General features: G+C 36.8%; 1 protein-coding gene across 1 annotated transcript in view; it reads left to right on the top strand.

Annotated features, from left to right (window-relative positions):
* Window positions 1-2204: 2204 nt before the first annotated feature.
* The window catches only part of hoxd4.L (homeobox D4 L homeolog), a 24250-nt gene continuing 7108 nt past the window's right edge, over window positions 2205-19346 (top strand). The window contains 1 exon segment of the mRNA NM_001173995.1: window positions 2205-2368. The gene's annotated coding sequence lies outside the window, so the exon portion shown is untranslated.

Genomic DNA, 19346 nt, shown 5'->3' with positions numbered 1-19346 from the left:
GGGTTGTATTTATTTTTCCCACTGTGGGGCTGGGAATGAATCCAGTTGAAGTCAATGGACATTCTGCACTTTATTGCTTGGGGGATATAAAATAGATCTGTGCTTTGAAGGGAGGGAACAAGGACCAACCACTTCCACCCTTAATTGGCAATCGCCTTTTCTTTAGTAAAAAGCAAGAGGCTGTGGCAGGTGACAATAAAATCCCACAATCCTCTGTTGTTCTAAATGACATTATGATAGGAAACAAGCCCATAAAATGCCCCTGTCACTATGGCTGTGAAGAGGGAATCTAATAAACAATAGGGCGAGTCTTTAAATGACCCTATCTCTCTATATTTCTGCTGCATTGCTGACTCTGGCTGCTGTAGAATTTCACTTATCACCCAGATATTGTTGTGCCTGTACCCAAATATGAGCAGAATCCACATAACGTGTTCCTGTTGCATTAACAATGGGTAACAGGGTGACATTACACTGAGCAAGTGTCAGGGAATTCCAAATATACTGCCCAAAACTGACTCTGCTAATTTATTACGCATATAAAAAGCTTACATTTAGAAACCCCCTAAAAAATATCTGGCTTTCCAGTCACCTTGGGCAAAATGCAAAATGCATAACCTTGAGTAAATACACCTAAATCTGCCCTCGACTTACCAACGTTCAAAGCCTCGCTGGTTGTTTTGGCTAAATAATAATATGTAGCAATGTGGTGTGGAAATGAATATGTGAACTTTAAAATGCACACTTTATGTGTGTCGTGGGTGTATTTTCTATAAAACACACGCACAGACTCAAGTGATGCACTCTGGTTGTGCACAGAATATTCGCACATAGCCACTTAATTTATTATGCAGAATATTTGGCATTTTATTTTATTTATTTTAGATGAGGATTCGTACCATAATTTGGATCAACATACCTTATGACAGCAGAAAAATAAATAACATCCTTTTTTTGTGGGTCTTTTGTTTTTTTTTTTGTTTTTTTTTTAGATTTATAGTTTATTTTAGATCTTACTCCTTAAGAGAAGTATATGAAGATACAATGTATGTATATGTTGGAAAAACATTGAATAAAAAAAAAAGAAGAAGAAGAATCGTTTAAATAGATCTTGTAACTGAAATAAATCGTATACCAGGGTTTTAGACCTTTTTCCAGATAATACATCCCATATCTAAACTAGCAAATAATTTACTATTACGTTTTAGGCCTTAAATATCTAGGTTGATGTATGTATTTTGTTTTCAATATGTTTATATTGAACTGTTCCTATGTACACAGGTCTAAGCTCATACAATGTGTTCGTATTTATATAAGTGTGTGTGTGTGTGTGTGTGTGTGTGTACACAATCCATATATTTAAGTGCCAGTAGATACGATATACATGAAGACCCAGAAAAAATAAAGATACTGTTACATTGGGTATTTACTGCACACGCAGCTTCCATTTTTTATGTGTGGACAACAACATAATATTAAACTGGCATTCAGTAATATAAAATATATTGTGTATTTTTAAGTCACATGTTCATTTCTGTAGACAATCGGTGATGCCAGGGCCGAATTAAAAATCTTTTATGTACACAAAGTGCAACGTTGCGGCGCCACAGCCTTCCCCACTGCAGTGCTCGGAGAAAGAGAACGAGAACACTCCCTTCCCTGCAAAGCAGCATTTTATTTTATTTATTTTTCAAATCGACGTTTAATAGAAATAGAATTTGCAAGTGTCATTTGCCAAGTTCTCGGTGTATGCCAACAAGGCTCATCCCTTCTGGCTGTTTAAAAAAAATGAAATTAACAGCAAGAAAAAGCACGGATTTAAACAAGCAAAAGAAAATGGCGCTTGTTGGCAAAATCTACAAAAATCCGCAAGGAATTGCAGTAAATTCCTTTTTTGTTTGAAGAAAATTTACAACTTGGTTATAGACCTTTTTATGACCTCTGAGGGGCTGTGATTGGCTCCTCCTGGTCACATGCAGGCTGGGATATTCTTCATGGCCTTTTGCCTGATTTCCCTGGCGATTTTTTTTTTCTGCTCGCATTCTGCCTTTAGAGAGTCTCAAACCTTCTTTTTGTAACCTTTGTCTCCGATGAGGTGTAGTTAGCGTTATGCTCGTGTGCAGAATCGCTTTTATTCCAGCTTCCTGTTGCCTCTCCTCCTCTGAGTCGCAGCTCCATGGAAGCACCAGTCTGACTCTTCCTCTCTCAGAGGAGGAATCTACCGACAGCCACACACACAGCCGGACCAGCAATCTGCTTTCCGAGCCTCCTTTGCTAGTTTGATCCGTTAGAACCTGATTACCTCGAACATGGCTAATGGATTACAGATCGCAGTCTGTCTGTGCGCTAGGAAGCGTCTACTGCAAGGGTAAGTGAAGAGGATGCGATTTTTCTATGCAAATATCTGTATAGCAACAAGGAGAAACAGAATCAGTTACTGTGTATATATTTGTAAGTTTATATATTTCTTTTCACCTAGCTATGATGTTATAAACGTTAAATCTACTTTGCACTGCGTGCTGTGGATCGCTGCCTTTGTTTTTTATTATATGTATATTGCATTGCCTGTAATAGATATATTCTATAATATCGCAGTAACCGATTTTTGTTTTATTATTTCAAATCGTTTTTAATATGTGAAATCTAAATACAAACAGCCTGTGAATGTGCTGAGCTCACTCCTAATATGTCTTTGTGCTCATGGGATCATTAGTTGTGTATATTCTGCCTATTTGCCTTCCTGACCAGAGATTATTAATGACATTAATGTGTGTTTAACCAGGGCTGCACATACACCTTTAGACAGGTGTGCAGAGAAATGTGGGCTCTTCCCCACCCTATTCACCACCGAAACTAAATCATTGTAAAAGAAAATAGTCCTGTACAAATGAATTGGGGGGAATGAAATAATATTAATAATTATTACGATGTGATCTGAAATTGCACAATAAGGTGAAGGTGCAATATCTCTAGTGTGACTGCAGCAGTACATGGAGTGTGGGTCTGTGTGTGGCAAGGTGTGTGCGTTCCACACAGCAATTCAAATCAATGTCATGCCCAGAATATTGTGAGATTTTCAGTGAAACATGTGAGTTACTTTCAGTATGTTAGAACAATTATAAACAAAATACATAGTCGTTATTTGTGGCTATTTGCACATTGTATCTTCCATTATCAAGCTTGTTTCAGTCTCATAAGAGCACACAGTTGGGTGCAAAGCCTAAAGGTCAAAGAATGTTCCAAGTAAATAAATTGTATTAACTACATAATTAAAGCTTATGGACAATGTTACTGATTTTGACACAGTTTGCTCAATTGTGCCATTTGCAAAAGGAATTACAGTTGTATAGATTTAGTTATAAGGAGGCAAGTTGTTGGACAATATTATACAAGGTCACATCATTCTGCATTGAAATCTCCCTACATAAATATTAATCAGGGATGATAGGCAATAGTGAAATGTGTGGAAAATATTTCCTGATATTTCCTTTATTGATCTCAAATAACTGGGGACTCCACACATGGTTCACTATAATCTATATATTCTGCTTGTATGTTGGACATATACAGATTCTTCTTCTTTCCCTCCTTCCGTCCCTCCCATATCTATCTATCTATCTATCTATCTATCTATCTATCTATCTATCTATCTATCTATCTATCTATCTATCACCTCTCTCTCTCTCTCTCTCTCTCTCTCTCTCTCTCTCTCTCTCTCTCTCTCTCTATCTGTCTTTTATTATCTATCTATCTATCTATCTATCTATCTATCTATCATCTATCTATCTATCTATCTATCTATCTATCTATCTATCTATCTATCTATCTATCTATCTATCTATCTATCTATTCATCTATCTTCATCTATATATCTATTTATCTGCTTATTCATTTTGCTATCCATCTCTGTATTTGCCTCCTTTGCAACTATCATCTGTATATGGAAGCATCTAGCTATTCATTTCTCTGTTGATATGTTTGTAGCAACCCACTGTGATGTACATGTCTCCATTTTATTCTCCATCTTTTTTCAGACTTCCATTTTTTCTGAAGGTTTAGAAATCATTGTTTTGAGAATTTTACTCACCAGTAACTCATGCAACAATCACATTATGATCTCTATAATTTCATCTGCATCTGAATACTATTTCTTTAAATTTCTACCTATCTATCTGTTGTCTGTCTATCATTCTTTTTATCTGTCTATGTGTAACTTTCATCCAGCTAGTATCCTTCGATCTGACTTTCAATGAATAACTAGGTCTTTTCACATGTTAAGGTGTGTGTTGCCTTGAATGTTTGGGACAGTGAGATATTTAATGGCTGGTGTTGGGCTGTAGGAGAGAAAGCAGAACAAAGAAAGTATTTCAGGCTATTTGGCAGACAGCTGGGAGAGGTATTTACAGCCCCTCTGCACTGCGGCAGTATTTGCAGCTGTTGACTGTATTAGAGGAAGTAGAGGAAGTTCAAGAGAAAAGGAAACGCTCACTGATACAAATGCAAATTCTAAATAAAGTGCAATCTGCAATAAAATACTGTAGAGAATACATGACAAGGGGATATCACATTCATAGCTATGGGGAAGTTAAAAAAAGAAGCAATTATAGAATTGTTCCTAGTTTAATGAAAGGGGGGTATTGATTGCAGATGGCAAAATACACAGCACAATTACACTGGCACATATGTGTCTGAGTGTGTCAGGTATGTGTGAGGCAATTACGACTGGTCTGGTTCGAAGGGAAAAGGATATTCCAGATCAAAATAGATAAAATAAAAGAAAGATGGTGAGAGAGGTGATAATGAGATAGATATAACATTGATAGATAAATGATAAGCTGATTTAAGGAATACAGATGAGATGAATGAAACAAAGATACAGAAAGAACATAGACTGATGATGGAGGTAGGTAAATGGTATAGCGAGATAGACAAAAATAATTGATTACCAGACATTTAGATGAGAGACACATATGTTGATGGATGGAGTGATAGTCTGATATATAGATAGACACACACAGATAGATGAAAAATAGATAGATAGATAGATAGATAGATAGATAGATAGATAGATAGATGATATAAACTATAGAAGATAAAACTTATGATAACATTACAGCTACAGCAGCTAGGGGTAGTGGTAGAGATGATGAATTGGAAATACAGGCAGCTACATTTGTAAGAAGACAAACATGATCATTCTAGAATTTGCTGCAGTTTAGCTATACAGATGTTATAGACGACAGACAAATAGATATGAAAGGCAAATAGGTAAAAAGGTATACATAATGGGTTCTCATTTAAAAATTTACAAATTATTACTAGTGTAGTAACCAACACAGCAACTTAGCATTCCTGCAGTTGCCGGAGCATAGCTAATTACTAGTTGGTTGATATGGTTTACTGCCTAGGTGCTCAGATTTAATAAATGAGCAAAATAGATGAAAGAAATTGCTATAGCTCAGAGCTCAGTTAGGAGATATAGATAGGTAATATATGATAGATAGATAGATAGATAGATAGATAGATAGATAGATAGATGATAGATAGATAGATAGATAGATAAATAGATAGATAGATAGATAGATAGATAGATAGATAGATAGATAGAAAATTGTAGGGAGAGGGAGAAAGATAATGAAAGCTCGATAGATCAAAACATTGATTGATAATAGATTGATAAGATATATAGATAAAACATTGGAGGGATAATCAAAATGTAATCAAAACAACTGGGAAATAGATTAAATTATATTTGACAAAAACAGACAAATAACAATTCACAAAGATAGATAGCTAGTTAGCTAGCTAGCTAGCTAGCTAGATAGATAGATAGATAGACAGACAGACAGACAGACAGACAGACAGACAGACAGACAGATAGATAGATAGATAGATAGAAAATTAGGGAGAGGGAGAAAGATAATGAAAGATCGATAGATCAAAACATTGATTGATAATAGATTGATAAGACATATAGATAAAACATTGGAGGGATAATCAAAATGTTGCATTATTTATGAATCCTATAAATTAAAATAATACATGTTTTTGATTTTTTTTTTTGGAAAAAGACTGAGGTTCGTGTAACATTATTTCATGTTTTGAATTACATTCATCGCCCTTCTACAGAAATATGTTCCAAATCCCTGTGTATAGCAATTTGGGGTCAGGCAGTTGTTAAATTCCTTCACCATAGCCCATGTGTTTGGATCAGGGCCAGTAAGCCTTGCCAGATCCCTGGATCAAAGTTCCTAGAATTACTCCAAGGCTGCTGACTCTTATTTTTTTAGCCCACTATCTATCCATGTATCAGTACTTAGTATTATTTATTCTGTATGGGTATAGCTCATAATAAACAAATCATGTATACGTTTACAAAACAAAACATGTCAGATGCACATACATATACACACATTCTCTCAAAGTCGTAATGGAAAGTTTTTGGTGTGGAATATCTATTTGTTCTCATCCATATCTATCTATCTATCTATCTATCTATCTATCTATCTATCTATCTATCTATCTATCTATCTATCTATCTATCTATCTATCTATCTATTATCTATCTATCTATATATCTATCTATCTATCTATCTATCATCTATCTATGTATCTATCATCTATCTATCTATCTATCTATCTATCTATCTATCTATCTATCTATCTATCTTTGTGAATTGTTATTTGTCTGTTTTTGTCCTTCAAATATAATTATCTATCTATCTATCTATCTATCTATCTATCTATCTATCTATCTATCTATCTATCTATCATCTATCTATGTATCTATCTATCTATCTATCTTTGTGAATTGTTATTTGTCTGTTTTTGTCCTTCAAATATAATTTAATCTATTTCCCAATTGTTTTTATTTTTCCAACAAATGTTCTTCATTTAGCGGTAGCTCTTCCCTGTGTCAGTGGCACTAGGCATGAGCAGAACAGTACCCGACTCTGCTTTATTATTATATATCATTGATCAGTTGACTTTGGATAAGTGCTTGTGTTATATTTCTCATATCATGTAAATACCTGTGTTAGGAAGGTTCCAGTTATCAGGGGTTATGTCAAGCAGTTTAAATTATAAGATGCAGATACATTAAATACCTGATGCCTGATTTATATGAAGAACCACTGGGTGATAATTGATCCAAGGAATGGAACACTTCCAACATGGAATGATTGTCAACTGCAGTCATAGTGGTTGCAGTCTGATATTGGTCCTGCTTTGCATCTACTATACAAATATGTAGGGCATACTAGAGATTGATAGATATGTATTAGAGAGATAGATATTTCACAGATATATCTTTTTTTCTATCAACCAATGTCTTTATTTGTGTATCACATCTTTTTTATGTGTCTGACTACCTACAATAAAATAATGCAATGTTCACCCAGGTTGTTTCCATGTGTGTCCCTCTGCCCCCAGCTTGTATATACTTTCCCCCTCCTTGCTATGTGCTTTGATATCAAACCATATGTTAAAAAAATACTGTTCTCACATTGAACCCACTGTTCACAAATTCTCAGCCTGTGAGCGTTAGTTTCCCCCATGTGTCTGAGCTGCATTTATGACTGAATATAGGTCAAGGACTCATAGTAGGCATTTTACTAAATAAAGATACACTAACCTTCAATATTTTTTTTGCAAATATAGGTTTCCCGTTGTACACTACTGTGGAATATGTTGGTGCTTTATAAATATGTGTTTAGAAAAAAAACAGAATTATACATTTCAAGTGGGATTCTCGTTGGAGGATTAATTTGCATTCTAATAAGACCACTGGGTCTGGTGAACTGGGAGAATGTTATACTGAGCAATATTTCTTTAAGAGTACAAAATTGATGCTGCTGGACTATAGCTCCCAGCATGCTTTAACTTGTGATAATATGCTGGAGTATGCTGGAACATGCAGTTTCAAAGTATGGTTGAGCATGATTATACTATGGTCACCACTCTGATGTTTAATTATAGTGTAATATGAGCAAGCCATAATTGTATAGTGGCCTGCATCAGACATTAAAGGGGTATTTCACCTTCACATTAACTTTAAGCATGATGATGTAAACAGTGACATTCTGAGACAATTTGCAATTGGTCTTAATTTCTTTGTAGTTTTTTAATTATTTCGTTTTTTGTTAAGCAGGTCTCCAGTTGAAATATCAGTAGCTAGCTGGTTGCTAGACCCCAGCTAAGCCTAGCAACCAGGTAGTAGTGTGAATGAGAGAGAGGAATATTAATAGGAAAAGCCATGAATAGAAAGATGAGTAATATAATGTAACAATAACAAGAAAATTGTAGCCTTGCAGAGCAATAGTTATTTGGCTGCCACAGTCAGTGACCCCATTTGAAATCTGGAAAGAGGAAGAACAAGAAAATAAATAATTAAAAAAACTATTTAAAAGAAAGACCAAAAGTCTGCTAGACCAAACGTTGCTAAGAAAAAGCAAATGTATAACACACTAAAATTTAAATTAAAAGCGAATTACCCATTTGCCTACATTGCTTGAGAATGCCATGGGAGAGTTATAAAAAAGGTTCATGTTCCCTTTAATAATATTTGATATTGATGCCTCTTCAATGTAAACTGATATTATTTTCCCAACTGCATAAACATATTATAATCAAGACAATAAATCCTGCCCCAGGTCCCAGGTACATAAAGAGTTGGTGCATTGCCTGTATCATATACTTATATGTCATGCTCAGTGTCGCCACCCAGAGGCTGCACATGTGAAGCTCTCTGGGAGCCTCATGGGACACTTCATTGTAAGGGGGAGAGACTGGTGAAGCCGCAGTAACTATAAACACAAAAAAGATTTTTTACATTTTATTTTGCATTTCAATTTTAGCATTACAGAAGCATATAATTACATTATTACTCTAATGAACAAATACTACAAAAATAAGGGCTTGTGTGTATTCTGTATTTCACTGGCCTTAAATGCCACTTTTTCTAAGATTTCTATAATTGGAGATTTCTGTCACTCAACCTTCATTTATCTTCACTTTCTGCTTATCAAATAAAAAGTCTTAGAGGTCATTTATTAGTATTTTTTTTTTTGCTTTACATTCATGCAGAATCCTTTTACTGTCAGATTTCCATAAGCTTCCATTGTTCTGTGGCTTCATTGGAAGAATCTTACTTGCCATAAACCCCAGTCCTTATCTTGTGTGAATGTTTTCCTGAATATGTTGCGACAAGCATTTGCAGGGATGAGATGGCGTCTCCAGCTCAGCAATAAGGAAGGCATTAATAACAGCAGAAGTGTGCAATTTGATTGGAGCAAGTAGTGGCTATTGATGCAACCCCTGGTGGGAACCTTGGAATCATCACTGTGGATGCTGTTAATTCCTGATTCTAATGGGGCACTTGATAACTATTCATCCCAGTAGACTGGACAGTACTTTGCTGGGAAGTCCATATATGTGCATGAAATTGCATTCATTTTTTCCACCCTGCACTTTAATGAGGCTTGATATTTGCTTATCTCCTGTATAAATAGATGCCATTAATTATGTAAGCTCAGGTTTTCCCTATGCTAAGCACAATTCTGCTTTAGTGGTTCATGGTTTTTAGGATGCACCGAATCCAGGATTCAGCCAAGATACAGCCCTTTTCACCAGGATTCAGCTTAGGCTCAATTTAAATGCCTGGACGAACCGAATCCGAATCCAAAAAGTCACGACTTTTCGTCACACAAAAAAGGAAGTCAATATTTTTTTCACTGCACACAATTCTCTTTTCTCCTTCTTTCCCTAATTTACATATGCAAATTAGGGGTTGGATTCTGTTCAGCACTCGTTCAAATCCTTAACAAAGGATTTGGGATTCGGTTTTAGTGTATCACCAGTTAACACCCAGCCGAAAAGGTACCTGATGAAGGCCCAAAACCTTTTTGTTCTACCCCCAAAATCGATTGTATTGGTGCTTTGTGTTCCTGTTCTGCTATTCAGTATATGAGTCTTGGGCATGGTAGAGCAGAGCATCTAAGAAGAATATTGCATCATATTTCCAGCAAAGAAGCATCAAGCACACACCCTGCCTGTAACTGATATGAGTCTGGGTTTAAAAAGGAAATTATATGGTTCTCTATACATAATTGAAGTGCTTTTCTTGGTAAAATGCAAATTTGTTTACAGCAGCCAATAAGGTGATAAAAGCTTCAGACCATTCCCAGCAGCTGATATATAGTCACAGGCATATCAATATTGTTAGATTTTGCTCTTTAATGAAAACAATGTTGAAACCCTTTCCAAGCACCTGCTTGTTTGCCACTTGGAAACCTGGGCTCTGAACATCACACATAGAAATGAGCAGACAAGGCAAAATATTTTGGATATGGAAAGCCTGGCTGGCTGGTTGACCTTGGCTGCATCCAGTGGAAACAATCACTTAAGGCCATAATGTATTTAAAAGAATGTTCTTCCTATTAGGTTGGTTTAAATATGATCTCTAATAGTTTTTCAGTAAGTCAATAACATTATTATTGGTGCTGTTTTGCGAGGCCACCAATTGCCCTAAAAGATAGTGATCCTAGGACTACATTCCTCATGAGAAAACTTCGATTGACTTCAGAAAATGAAGCGCTCCAAGTGCCATCCCATCAGTGATTTAGAGTCTAGCCAGCGGAAAGGCTTTTTGGGGAGATTAGTCGCCCGAATAAGAGGCGATTAGTCACCAGGTGACTAAATCTTCCCAAATCTTTGTGTGTCTCGGCCCTAAGTGTACTAAAAATAATTTAAACATTAATTAAATCATATAGGATTGTTTTGTCTCCAATATGGATTAATTATATCCTAGTTAGGGTCAAATACAAGTCAATACAAGGACACGCGTCCAAATAGTGTTTAGGCGCTGCGTTTATGAAGTGAGCGACATTTCAGACGCGCGTCCAAAATTTTTTGATGTCGCAAATTTATTCACCAGTGGCAAAATGTGGAAATTCACCTCAAATTCGCTCCAGGTTAATTTTTTTCGCCCACCACTAGTATAGACTATAGCAACAAAGTGAGTGACTAGAGCTATGGCACATGTGCTGCTGTGATTGTACCTATTTGTGGGGTGGAAATAAGCACATCACTGCCTGCTGTGGTTTCCCTTCAATTATCTAGAATGAGAGATGCCTTTGATCACTTGGTACCCATGATTATCACTCAAAATTTAACTGTGCACATAAAAGTGATAATCACTTTTTAGGCTACTCGTGCCATGTAATGCTCAAATGAACTCTGGGAAATCGCTGCTAATGATGCTTTGATCTCTGCCACAAGTATTGATCAAAACACTGTGTGTGGTATAGCCCTAAAGGGTTTGGAAGTCAGAAGTAGATGTAACATAAATAAAACCATCCCAAATTGCACTGTTTAATACAACACATAACAAATGTTATATGTATTATTACAGTTCTATTTATCCATTCTAATTGCTATTAAGAGCAGTATTTGTCTGTGGTGGTGGCACATGCTGCTACTTGGGGAGATTAGTCGCCCAGCGACAAATCACCTCATTTTCTGGCGACTAATCTCCCCAAAATGCCTTCCCACCGGCTAGAATTGGATTGCTTAGTCTTTCCGAAATCACCCAAGTTTCCAGGTGAGGCAACTTCGGGCGACTTCGGAAAACAAAGCGTTCTGAGTGCCATTCCAATGTCAGGAAGGCATTTAGGGGAGATTAGTCGCCCTCAGAAGAGGCGATTAGTCGCTGGTAGCCACGTCTGCCACCACCATAACTGTTTTACATTCTCTGCACTACTGGCCCTGACTCCAGAAACAATCTAGCAGATGCCAGCTAATTAACAGACTTGGAGCATAACTGACTTCTGCAACATTGTTTCAAGAGTCAGAACCAGAGAACAGAAAGGGGATAAAAAAAACATTGTTTTTAATAGCAATGACATTTAAAACTCCCTTTCCAAATTATTCAATGAATGTACATTGGAAAGTTATAAGAATATATTCTTTCATTATGCAAAAAAAAATATATATATATGTTTTTGGGGTGAAGGACCTTTCCTGAGTCTGAATGGCAACTCCCTTTAGTTATATAACTTTTTACTTTTCCCTGTTCAACCATGACAGTATTATAATGGAGCATTCGGATGGGTTACAGACTTCATCTAAAACACTAGTTACATAGTATCTGCCTGTGGACATGTTATAGATGTGCAGTATGTGGCCAGACAGTAGTACCCCTGTGATGAATCATTCTTGTAGCGAACAGATCCACAGGCGGCTGCTTTAATCTCATGTGTTTCCAGTTTAGATCAGATCCCCTGAAGCTCAATCAAGAAGCCTGACTAGAACTTTATCACTGCAGCTAACAGAGAGAGGGCCAGGGAATCTGTATCAGTTATAATAACTTGTCTACACTGAATATAAAATGAATAATGAGCAGCTTCTTCTAAATGGAACCAGTTGAATTGATTCCATTAAAAACAAACCAGCCCAGAAAGATGCCACACTCTCCAGTGATCTTGAGTCTTGGCCAACACAGTTATATTATTATTGTCGTAATATTAGCACCTTATACTGTGCTGTCACTTTAAGGAAACCAGAAGCCATGTGCTGTACTGTAATGAACTTGCTCAGACCCCATTCTCTCTGTGGTATTAAATGGATTCTTATCTGTGTCTCTAACATTCACATAATAATATCCCAACTTCCAGGGATGGAAAATACATTTACTGATAACATACGGGCACTTGTTTCCGTTGGCTGCAGGCCTGTGTGATGGAAATTCTGAAATGATCATGTAACTTTTCCACTGGATGACAGAGAATTTTCCAAATGAAAATGCAAAATGTATGACATTCCAGTCTGGCTTCAATTATCTTATTGTGCCTATGGCCCACTACACACTATGGGGTCTATTTATGAAGCCTTCATTTTTTTCTGGTTCAGTTTTTTAGGAGGATTTTTAGAAACATTTTTTTTTTCAAGATTTATTATGCTATAGAGCTGCTAAAAATCCAAATCTGAAAATACTCCAGCTAAAACCTGCCAAAGTCATGTACAAGTCAATGGTAGATTTAATATGTTTCTTGCCCTCATGATCTTAGAGGGTTTCAGGCTGGTTTGCGTTCAATAATCCAAAAAAGTCGAGTTTTTCGGGCGTCAAATTGAAAAAGTTTATGATTTAAGTGTCAGATCCAAAACGTTGCACAATTCGATTTGACGCGTGATTTTGTTGCGACTTTATCCAGCACTGACTTTTTCAAGCTGATTTTTTTTATAAAATCATGGATGGGAGTAGGTTAACTTTGTTTTAATAAAAGAATGGGCAAAATGTGAGTCTTAGTAAATACCCCCTATATGTGGATGCTCAATGTGACAAACCTATCTTCCAGAAACCATGTGTGTGTGTGTACTGTAGATAGCATTTGGTTTCAATATCCATGGAACATAGCTATCAGTTTAGAGCATGGGTCCCCAACCTTTTTTTACCTGTGAGCAACATTCAGATGGAAAAGATTTGGGGTGTGACGCAAGCATGAAAAATGTTCCTGGGGGGGTGCCAAACAGGGCTGTGATTGGCTATTTGGCAGTCCCTATTTGAACTGGTAGTGTACAGAAGGCTCTATTTGGCAGTACACCTGTTTTTATGCAACCAAAACTTGCCTCCAAGCCAGGAATTAAAAAATAAGCACCTGCTTTGAGACCAGTGGGAGAAACATCCAAGGGGGTTGTGAGCATCAGGCCAGTGTATACTTCTTGCAAATTATGTGAAAGGATTTGATTGATACATGTATGGCCAGCTTTAAGACAGAAGATGGTGTCTGCCATCCAAACTCTTCGCATTAACTAAGGAAAGAAGCACTTCCCTGCATAGACTGGCACCTTAAAAGTAAGAAGGGTCCCAGAGGCCAGGCTGTTGATTAGACTTTGTTGGCCAAGCTCTACAGATTAAGCTTTGACAATTAAGACTTCCAGTAGTGGCTCAAATTATTTTAACTGGAACCCAAAGAAAGACGAGAACTAAAGTTCAAGAAATAATTAATATAGACATGTTGCACCATGTGCTTTGGGCATCTGTACCAGCCTAATACCGACATAGCCGTGATTTACAGGGCATGCTCTGGCTGCTGTTATGTGAGTGTAAAGAGCAATCAATAATAAACAGAATATACACAGTATAAGACTAATAAAACTTATTAGTAATGAATTTAAATTCACATTACATGACAGCATAGCTATAGCTTCAGATTCGATCATAAATGCAGAGATTCTAACCTGGATCCAAAGTGATCTGCCCTGCCCCCATTCAGCCCGAAAAAGCCCAGCTGCATTACCTGCTCCAATTCTTCTGATGATACCGGAGGACTTTGGATATGATCCCTACATTTCAGTGGAGCAGGTAAGTTAGGTTTCAGGTGCATGGACCTGTTACTACCTGCCATTACTGTTAAATGGCTGATGAATCTCTGGACTGGTATACTAGGTACAGTTTCTAAAATACAACATTTCTAGCCATAATAATTTTTAGGTCTTAATTCTCCTTCCAGACACTTTACCTTGAGGGCCATTATCTGTTTTTCACACAGCTGTACTGCAACAGTGGATTAGTTACGGGCCCCTTTTGGCCTCTGTATACCCCTGGCTCCCTCATGTCTGCTGTCTCAGTTACACCCAAAAACACAATATCATCATTTATATATTGTTGTCCTTTGGCCTGACTTGCAAGCTGAAACAGAGAAACAACTGTTTATCAGATGACTGCAAAGCAGTCTCTGGGTGTGAACCAGAAGTGACCTCCATTACAATTCTCACACTGTAAATCTGCTCATACACCAGAAAATTAGCTCTTTAGTGAGGTCACTAAATGAGCAAACCTTTCCCCAATTTGGCTTCACTTGGGCACCCTCTTGGGCAATATTGTCTAGATCTGTTTGTTTGGAACCCAGGCCAATGATTAGATCATAATAGAGTCCAATAGAAATCCATTGGGAGAGGGCCTTATTAGTGAGCCAATGCTGCTTATGCCCGACAAGTTTTTTTGAAACCTTCATGAAAGACATCTGGCTGCTTTTCAGGGCTAAAATTAACCAAAGGGCCCATGATATACTGTTCATTGGAAGGTACAATGATTATCTGAATACTCTTGAATCAAAGAAACACTTTATTTTAAAAATAAATGTTCTTGATGTTTTCTTTTTTCACCACAAATAAATGTTTTTCTTTTGGTAATACTTAAAATATTTTCATCTTTTTAATGGGTATTTGTTATTATTTCTATCAATTTTATGTTGCTTATACATTTTTGAGAATGTTTTTACCAAATGCAAATTTCCCATGAGCCTCTGATTTTAGAATTTATCAAGGGTACATTTCTTGTGCATCTTTCAGAAATCATAAATAAAAATGTTTTCCTGAAAATCTGTGTTACGAGTGAATTTTTAGGAGGATGGTAGTAGGTCAGTCCAGAACCCCTATCCATTTGCAGTATGGGATAGTCCAATGGTCAGGGATTGCTGGCCAGAGAGTGCTGAAAAGCTGATGCAGGCCAGAAAGCAGTAGGTAGCAGGTTTGTGTGGGAGCTGGTTGGATGACCTTATCAATGGAACCAGGTTGGGTGCAGGTCTACAGATCATGCAGGTCTCTATGCTGGGGGTCACTGACTTTTCATTACTGTCCAGCTTTTTTTTCTGAATTTCCTGGGGGCTTCTTTCCTATAAATCCAGATATACAGGGCAGGCCAATATAAGCTTCTGACCAAACTCCTCCAGACCAAATTGTACGTTTATTGACCTGTGTATGGCTTTCATGCCTGTCTGCCAATTTGAAAAACAAGTAAAAATGTATTGATCAGATTAGAAAAAAAAATTGGACAAGGATTGCATCAGACCATTGATGGGCTACCATTGGTGGGCTTAAGTATGATTTGATCATTGGCCTAGTGGGTGAACAAACTGAGCAAAATCCTTTCATTTTGGTGACCTTGCATATATTCCCAACTTTACTCATTTTCACTTGATAATTTCATATTTCATTGATGATAACATCAATAAGAAACAATGTTACTGGAAGTAACACCTGCATCTGCAGTACCATACTCAAACAGGACAGGGGCACCTCTGTGCAGACTCACTCTGACATATACATGGGCTGTTAGCTTTAGTGTTAAAGAATTAGGCTCCATTCAATGCCATATAAAGACAGAAGAGTTTGCTTCTAATGCAGTAATAATATAATATATTTCTGATCTGGGCCAGCCCTTTCCTGTGTCTGTGGCTTCACACATGCTCAGTTGTTTTTTTGGGGGTTTCTGCATAGCACATGTACCCACTGGAAAAAATGTTTACATTTGCATTATTCTGTTGTATTTCTTTTATTTTAGCTGCTGGTTTGAGAGATAATAAATGTAAAGAAATAAAATCCACTGCAGGGAATTTAAGAACCAGAGACACATAAAAAGCAAATAAATCCCAAATAGCTGGCAATGTAATTAGATGCTCTGTAAAGCACTGGAAACTTAATAAAATAAAATTTGAATGTCGAAGTGCTTCTTTTTGGTGTGGGGGGCTGAATTCTGAGCTGTTTGGCTATTCTTTCAGGAAACAGTGTTATTAGTTCATTTAGATTTATTTCCTTTGATGTGCATTTTCCTCCTATCTCCATAGGAAGGCGCTGTTGGACAAGTCTGTTCAGTTGAAAGAATTACTGTTCAGATGCCCTTTAGTTAACCTGAGAGGCTGCTCCACGTGACCTGGTATTCCATTTAGGATGTTAAATTTCCAGGCAATGCAAAACACCCACATGGACTCCCAAAACATGAGCACAGCCCCAGCACAAACATCCCTATATTCCTGCCAGTGCATAGGGCTGCCTCGCCTTTATTGTGCCTAGACCTTATAAGCTTTGCAAGGCAAAATTTACAGAGAAACCAGTCATGCAAAAGCATTATTTTAAATGGTCCCAAACAAAACAATAGAATGATTTTTTTATTATTATTTTATCACTATAAGAATTGGGAAATGAGAAAGCAAAGCAAGAAATCTAGTCCAGATTGTTTGCTTACATACAATTCATGTTAGCATTTAAATTCAAAATATTTCCTCTGTTCCTCTTGCAGGACTTGCAGGTCCTTAAAATGCAGCAAAGTAAAGGTTTAAAGAAAATATCAACCCCCCCCCCCAAAAAAATGAAAGAAATTGTCATTTTAAGCAACTTTCCACTATACATGAATTAAACATTTAAAGTTATTTGTAAATGTGACTGTAACAAAAAGCTGTGCTTGTTTATCCCTTTCTGTTCCTTGGCTCCAAGTCTTGAAACAATGTATCAGAGGTCAGTTCTCCTTCAGGTCTGGTAATCTGCTGGTTTCTGCAGCATTGTTTCAGGTGTCAGAACCAGTAGTGCAGAGAATATAATTGCACAGATTATTTCTGTAGCAATTTCATTACAAATAACAATAATGCCATAGAATTTTCTTAATTGTTATAAGTAAAGTCGATTACAATTCTTTCATTAAGGAAAAACTGTTTCTGGGGGGAGGACCCCTTTCATAGGTGGGAGCATTAAGTAACTTGTACCCTTGTAAGGGAAGTTACTTGTACTTTTATATCACTCAAGTGTTCAGCTATTGCTAAGTGAAATTGGGCAAAAAAGGAAAAAACTGAGGGAAAGAAAGAAACGACCTTAAAATTCTGATGAAGCAAAATCGCAGTGAGAAATTAGGAGTTCTTCCAGTTTCTGTACATATAATATATATATATATATATATATAAGAACATTTGTCTCTTTTCATTTGTCTCTTTTCATTTGCAAATTAAATATTGATTGCCCTTGGTGACTGATGCTCTTACACTCACACCCAGACTTTTAAGTGTCGGAAATAAATATATGGACCTGGTATTGATCTCTGCCTGTAATAAAAACTCCATCTCTAGAAAAGGCCGATCCAAATTTCTGTGTTGCGTCCAGATGGAGATCTTACTGAAGAATATTTAGCAAAAGTACAAGATATTTAGGATAAGATCCAGATTTTAAGTGGCTTGAAATCCATAAATGTTATATGTATTAATACTACTAACAAATGAATGTCACCCAATGAATGCGTGCTGCACATTATTCTCCTGATTCATTGCATGAAGTTGTGAACTTCCTACACTTTAGGGCTTTCAGGAAGTGATTATTTTAGGTAGTTTGTATGTCCAGCTATAATTACCGTAATGACTCATCTACTGCGCACTTGTCTTTTCTTGGGACTGTACAGTCACTTTGTCTTTTTGCTTCATTGACTTCATAAACTCCAGGTTTCTGGCACCTTTTCTTTAAGTTCAAAGTTCAGCTAAATAGTTCACTTTGAGCTAATGTCAAACTGAAAACAAATAGGCACAAGGTTGGTGTTAGTTATTGCCCCAGATCTCAAATTTAAGGATACAAATTTAAAATCCGTTTGGAATTAAAGTCCCTAAAATTAGATTTGCAAAATCAATTTGAGGACTTTTTTGAAAGTAATAAAAGCAAACCAGTAATTTTCCTATTTCTCGTTCTCTCTTATTCCCCACCGCCCGCTTTTATTCACAATATATGCGCCCCAATATGATCTGCATGTTTCACATTATATTGTTTTCTGCATAGAAACCTTAATTCAGAACGAAAGGGAAAAGGGGAAACCACATATTGCCCCTAATAAGTAATTTAATATATATTGAGAAATACCTTCAGCACAGCTTCTGCAATGAAAAAGGGGAGTTTATTATTTTACATAAAAGTCTTTTTTTTCCTGGCTTTATTTTTTACTATTAAAGGCTTCTGGGAATCTCAATCTAGTGAATAGAAGTTTAAAGCTGATAGTTATTTATGGTCCCACAGAGATGAGTTCTGAGTGGCTGCCTCTCGTCACGTGATTCCAATAAACTTTGTTTTATGGCCTGAGAGTTGACAAGCTAAAATATAATTCCCACCATAAATTAGTTTAAGAGCCTACAAGTGCAGATGCGTTTTGTTCCTGGATGTAGTGATAGGGAGAGTGTTGGGAAGGTTCATTCTGCTTGGATCTCTTAACAACCAGCCACATTCTCTCTGCTGGATCTGCTGCTGCTGCTGCTGCACAAGGAGACAAATAATAAAGTAAGTGATTCTGTGTATAATCGAATTGCAGAATAGAATTTCTGGCCGAGGGCTGGACTCTTGCACACAGCGTGTACCCCAGAAATGAGCTTGTTATGCACATATCTGGGCTATTGTGTGATTGCTACAGATTAGAACACACACATAGGAAAGATCCTGCAACTACACAGATTATTTTAGAATGTGAACTTGAAGGATTTGCAGAATGAACCTAAAAACGTTTCACTTATGTGAAGCCCACTGTTTATTTCCCATAAATCAATTTTAAA

Source organism: Xenopus laevis, chromosome 9_10L (genome assembly GCF_017654675.1).
Source record: "Xenopus laevis strain J_2021 chromosome 9_10L, Xenopus_laevis_v10.1, whole genome shotgun sequence".
Classification (NCBI taxonomy): Eukaryota; Metazoa; Chordata; class Amphibia; order Anura; family Pipidae; genus Xenopus; species Xenopus laevis.
This window is presented reverse-complemented; position numbering and strand designations above follow the sequence as displayed.